Here is a 6,534-nt window from a genome sequence, read left to right on the forward strand (position 1 = left end):
ATATGCCATTTTGGCACATTTTTCCAGCTGATGCAGAACCCTCTGCAAGCCATGATAGCCTTCCTCACTGTCCACTACACCTTCAAACATGGCGTGATCTACAAATTTACTGATCCAGATCATTGATCTTGATGACAAACAATAGCACCAATCCCTATGGCACATCACTAGTCACTGGCCTCCAGTCTGAGAGGCAACCATCTACTACCACTCTCTAGCTCCTCCCACAAAGTCAACATCTAATTTATTATAATCTCTTTCCACCCCCCCCCCCCACCTTTCTTTTTCTATTTGCATAGTTTGTTTACTTCTCTACACTGGTTATCCACCCTGCTGGTGCAGTCTTTCATCAATTCTAGTGTGGTTGTTGAATATGCCTACAAGAAAATGAATCTCAGGGTTGCATATGGTGCAGATATGTACTTTGATAATAAATTTACCTTGAACTCAAACGCAGGATTTCCCACCACTTGACCCTCAAAATTATAAATTCAGGATCACTTGAACCTTGCATTATTGCAAGGCTGATTTATTATCCATCTCAATCCCATTCTCTTGCCTTCTGTCTGCAACTTTTGATACCTTGACTAATCAAGAACTCATCTACTTCCACTTTAAATATACTCAATGATTTGACCTTCACAGCCACAGATACCACCCCCGGCTAACAAAATTACACCACATATCAGTTCTAAAGGGACATCCTTGTATTCTGAAGTTATGTCTTCTGGTCCTCTCCACATCCATTCTAGAACACATCAAAATACAGGGAAATCCTGGAGGAAAATCTGATACAGTCTGCAGAAGAAATGCCACCTGGGAGAAGATTTGTTTTCCAGCAAGACAATGACCTCAAGCATAAAGCCAGAGTTACACAAGAATGGCTTAAAAACAAGGTTAACATCCTGGGGTGGCCAAGTCAGAGTCCAGACCTCAATCCAACTGAGAATATGTGGCTGGACTTGAAAAGGGCTGTTCACTCATGCTCCCCATGCAATCTGACAGAGCTTGAGCAGTTTTGTAAAGAAGAATGAGGGAACATTGCAATGACCGGATGTACAAAGCTCATAGAGACCTATCCACACAGACTCAAGGTTGTGATTGCTGCCAAAAGTGAATCTACTAAATGATGACTTGAAGGGGGTGAGTAATTAAGCAATTAATTATTGTGTTTAATAATTGTAATAAATTTAGACAAATTTGTAGAAATTTGTTTTCACTTTGACATACAAGAGTCTTTTCTGTTGATCAGTGTCAAAAAAGCCAAATTAAATCCACTGTGATTCTATGTTGTAAAATAATAAAACACGAAAACTTCTGGGGGGGAGAAATACTTTTTATAGACATTGTACATGGACTGTGGAGGTATGGAGGCTATGGTCTGGGTGCAAGTCAATGGGAGTAAGCAGTTTAAATGGCTCGGCACAAATTAGATGGGCCAAAGGGACTGTTTCTGCGCTGTATTTTTCTGATTCTATAACTGGTCCTTCTTTTAAAAAGTTATTGATGACAGTTGCATTTTGCATCTGCCATCAATTTTTAAAGTTTACTCTTTTAATAAAATAAGCGCAAATGCTAACAAAAAGAGCAGCAACACTTCGCTGAGCTTACTCCAAAATATCAAAACTAAGTAGTTGTTCATGGTCGTCAATGGCCATTTCTTACACTAATGTTTCAAGTCATTATCTCTGCTTTCAACATGCTATAAATGGCAGCTGTCACATAAGCTCCCGTGCCTTCTTTACTTATTTAAAAGTACATACAAGAGAATGAATTATTTAAATATCAGTACAAACAGCTCACTTACCAAATGCAAAATTAGAACACAAAAATAAACTTGTTTTCCATCTTCAGTTTATATGTATTTGTAAACCATTGCAATGTTGCAGGATTTAGGAACATGTTTATTTTTAAATTTCTAATTAAACAAAAGCTTTGAATATAGAAGTGATGCATTCTTCTGAAAAAAAACTGTAAAGCATATAAAGTTCTTTCCAAACACAGATGCAGAACTGTGCACTATCACCAACCATCCAGGGGGTCCCAACAGTTTTTTTTATGCCATGGACCAATACCATTAAGCAAGAAGCCCATGGACCCCAGGTTAGGAACCCCAAATATGTCATTTTCATTTTTCAAAACCAATTCTTGTAGTTTCTTAGTAGAGCGACCAATTAGAATGCTGTAAATATATCAAACATAACACATAATATGTACAACTTAGTTTGAAACTATACAAAGGAAATAAATGAATACCAAGCATCTCTGTTGGAAAATGGAGTCAACACTCTGGGCCATGACCCTTCATCAGTGAAAGGAAGAAGACAGAAGCCAGCATACAAAAAGAAGTGGGAGGAGCACAAGCTAGCAGGTAATCGGACCACACACCAACCTTTCCCCCCTCTCACCTGGGGTCATTTCAACTTCATAGCAGCTGCCTGACCTGCAGAGTTCCTCCAACATTTTGTGTGTGTGTTGCTCAAGATTTCTAGCATCTGCAGGATCTTTTGTGTGTATCAGCTGAATACTTTTTTTTAAAAACTCAATAGTTTAACATCACGTTTTGAAGACCAACATATTACTGGTCACTCTCCATTTATCAATGAAGTAATCTTAAGAATGATAATGATTTTTAGTTTGTTCACACAAACCCACATCCAGAATTCTCAAGTGGTTACTTACAACATTAGAAACTAGCAAATCAACTTTTGTTTATTTAAACCAAAGTCCCAACCCACTGAAGCAAAATATAATAAAGTCTGTCAAGAATACTATTGGCCGAGTACAAGATTCAAGTGAAATGGCCAGTAACCCAGTCAATTGGCATCACATTTACCACCTACGTTCATTCTCTCCAGTACCAACCAGTTCATGGCCTCTGTGCATCATCTACAAAGTGAGACAGATCAGCTGGTTGAGTGGTGTTGTAACAGCACATGCTTTTTGCACTACTCAGTTACATTTTTTTTGTATTTATTGCAGCTTATAGTATTTTTATGTATCACACAGTACCGCTGCCACAAAAGAACAAATTTCACAATGTATTAGTGATAATAAACCTGATTCAGATTCCAAAAACAACAGGCACATAGGTGTACCATCACCTATAAGAATACACCATAGGGGCAGCAGGCCCATACACTGCCTCACAGTGCCACTGATCCAGGTTCAATCTTGCCCTCTGATGCTGTTTGTGGGGTTTGCATTTTTCTCATGTGGCTGCACAAGTTTCCTTAGATTTACAGATTGTTGGGCTTTGTAGAGAAAACAATATTGCCACTAGTGGAGACAGGTGGAAGAAATGATAAGAACGGTTATAAGGAAAGTTAGCAGCAAAATTGAAATCTGATTTGGCTCTGACTTGACACCATCTGCCAGCCTCCCTCTCCCTCCCACAGCTGGAGGAAGGTACAGGGATCTCGAGTCTTGGGAGAGGTTTGATGAGTGTGGTTTGGACTCGTTTTTAGAAGCCTCTGTAGTTCATGTTATGTGCGTTTCTGGTTGCTCCACTTTTTGCGCTATTTTGCGCAACTCTGATGGGAGCTGACTGGCTCTGTGACCTGCAGTGAGAGGGGGTAGGTTCAAAGGGGATGTGAGGGGTAAGTTTTCTTTTCACTCAGAATGGTAGATGCCTGGAATGCACTGCTTGGTATGGTGGGTGAGGCAAATACTTGAGGCTTTTAGAGATATTTATTTAGGCACATGCACGTAAAGAAGATGAAGAGATACTGCATAGACATTGCGTAGGTAGGAGGGATTAGTTTTTGTGCGTTTTAGATTTACTTTAGCTAGTTTGGCACATCATTGTGGGCCAAAGGGCCTGTTCCTATGCTGTACTGTTCCATGTTCTATCAACACTCCTAGATGGTTTCAAGGACCTTGTAGTTTGATTTTTAATATTGTGTGCTATTTGCTCATTTTTCGCCATTTGCACGATTTGGTGTTTTTTACATATTGGGTGTTTGATGTTTTCTCTGAACAGTTTCGTGGCTGTCTGTGGGAAGAAATCTCAGGGCTGTGTACTGTAAGCACACTTTGATAATAAATGTACTTTGAATTTTAAATTTACAGGATGAATACCCTCCTATGAAAAAAGGGAATATTCAAGAATTTAATAATGGCAATCTACTGCCATTCCTTCACGTTTGGCAAGTTTAAATCCTGGAACTACTATCTCACCAGTGGTGTAGAAGCACCTGCAGTAGAACTTCAGTAGTAGTTCAGTGAAATAACCTGCATCCTCAAATAAAAACCTCAATACTACTCTTAAAAATCTAATATTCAATATATCTTAAACTCTTAATTCTAAAGAATACTGAGTTTATGGATAAACATTATGTAAAAGGAGATACACCAATTCTAATTCAATTGTTTGGAATAATAAACCAACTTCAATACACATTACTCTAAAGCCTTCTATTCACTGACAATATCAACCCAAAATGCAACCACAGACGAAATGCTGGAGAAACTCAATAGATCAGTCAGCATCTACGAAAGGAAATAAACATTCAACAGCTTCTAAAAAATTTGTTCCAATTTAGAATTAACAGTAGGAGGTAACTGGCATATCAAAGGAATAAAGCCAAAACTGATAAAATATGGCAAAGAAACAGTATATTTACACCATTAAGTGGTATAAAAAGAAAAACAGTTGAAATCACAAAGCTAGACGGTTAGCTAATGTTAAACACCAGAAATTCTGCAGGTGCTGGAAGTCCAGAGCAACATACACACAATGCTGGAGGAACTCAGCAGGTCAGACAGCATCTATGGAAATGAATAAACAGTTGACATTTCAGGTCAAAACCATTCTTCAGGACTGAGAAGGAAGGGAAAAGATGCCTGAACAAAAAGGTAGAGGAAAGGGAAGAGGGGATAGCTAGAAAGGTGATAGGTGAAGCCAGATGGGTGGGAAAGGTCAACGGCTGGAGAGGAAGTAATCTGAGAGGAGAGTGGACCATAGGAGAGAGGGAAGGAGGAAGGGGCCCAGGCCAGGTGGTAGGCAGATGAGAAGAGGTACTTGAACGTGGTAGCGAGTCTGCCTGATTACATGGTCCAAGAGTTGGAGGACAGCAGAGACTAGAGGGGGAGCAGTGATTTTCAATGAACTCAGGTCGAAGAGGAGATTTAAACTTCTTCAGAGGGATGCCCACCTGGAAGTTTAAATCTTCTCTGGGAAGGGAGTTAAGCAAGCCCCTCTCTCACTCCTCCCTCTGTGATCACTGTTGTTTATTCAATTCCTTAAATGCTGCCTAACCTGCTGAATCCCTTCCGCATTTTGAGAGGTTAGTTAACGCGTTGCAACTCTCCGGTGAACCAGTTTCCAGCACGTAAAAGGTACAGTGGATGCAGAAACTAAAACTGAAGTTAAAGGGCTCACACCGCTTTAATCCAATTGACTACTTTTTTTTGCAAAAATACTGAATCACAAATACAAATACCTGCTCAAATATATAGGGTAAAATCATTCACTCCACGGAAGAATTTATATTGTACTTGCAGTGAACAAAATTATAATCGCCTGACCCATTTGGATAATTCCACAGGTTTAAAGGGAAATCCGATTACTCTAACCCACTTCTTTAATATACACCTTATTTACGTATGTGTTTCCACATCTTGAACCAAAGGGGAACAGCGGGATATTTTAATTGTGCTTTCTCAGTATCTGGACACACAAGTCGTTTTGTGTGCGTTGGTTTGGATTTCCAGCATCTGCAGACTTGCTCGTGTTTATGATTTGCTGCTGCACTTCGAGGGATACCTACCCTGCAGAAGTTCAGAGAGACCCTCTCCGGGCTCTCCTCTGCCCTCTTTCCCCTCCCCCCACCTTTCAATTCTGGCATCTTCTCTGTCCTGGGGAAGGGTCGCGGCCCGAAACGGCAACAGTTTATCCATTCCCATAGATGTTACCTGACCTGCTGAGTGTTTTGCGTGTGTTGCAGGTGAAGTCTATTTCCGCAAAATCACATTCCAACTGCAGCGAGCAGGTTGACCCAAGCAGTAAGGCCGGGAAACCGGTCCCGGCCAAGGCAGCAGCCGGTCCCCGTCCGGCAGTGGGGGGAGGGGGTGTCGCAGCCCACCGACACGTGACAGCCCGATTCATTCATAAAACCAGAACCCCGCCATTTCCCCCTTCAAATAGAACCAAAGTTCGAAAATAATGGAACGGCGAGCCGTTAAAAGCGTTGGTCACACCGGGAGCCCAGAGAGGCCGGTGAGGGCTGGGAGCCTTCGTACACTTGATATATAAACACCCCGAGTTTTTATTTCACGTCACGGCCATTTCTCACCTGACACTCAAGCAGCTGCGAAAACCTGCCCCCTTAACGCGATGGGGAAAGGTAGTCCAAGGGCGCACGCCAACGCTGTGCTTAACGAGTATTTTCCTTAGCTTTCCCTCTCTCGGTCACTCCAGCAGCCTCCTAGCCGACATCCCAACTTTGCTCGGCGTCTCCACCTGCCTTTTACCCCCCGCCTCGATGCCCCCCTTCACTCCGCTCCGTCACTTCAACACCTCCACCGAGCCAC

General features: G+C 41.5%; 1 protein-coding gene across 2 annotated transcripts in view; it reads right to left on the reverse strand.

The window, feature by feature from the left end:
* Positions 1–6,534, reverse strand: part of rab3ip (RAB3A interacting protein (rabin3)) — a 52,156-nt gene extending 45,622 nt beyond the window's left edge. For both annotated transcript variants that reach the window (XM_073059684.1, XM_073059685.1), the window contains exon 1: positions 6,297–6,534. The gene's annotated coding sequence lies outside the window, so the exon portion shown is untranslated. The remainder of the gene's footprint in view (positions 1–6,296) is intronic.

This window comes from Hemitrygon akajei, chromosome 10 (assembly GCF_048418815.1).
Source record: "Hemitrygon akajei chromosome 10, sHemAka1.3, whole genome shotgun sequence".
Classification (NCBI taxonomy): domain Eukaryota; kingdom Metazoa; phylum Chordata; class Chondrichthyes; order Myliobatiformes; family Dasyatidae; genus Hemitrygon; species Hemitrygon akajei.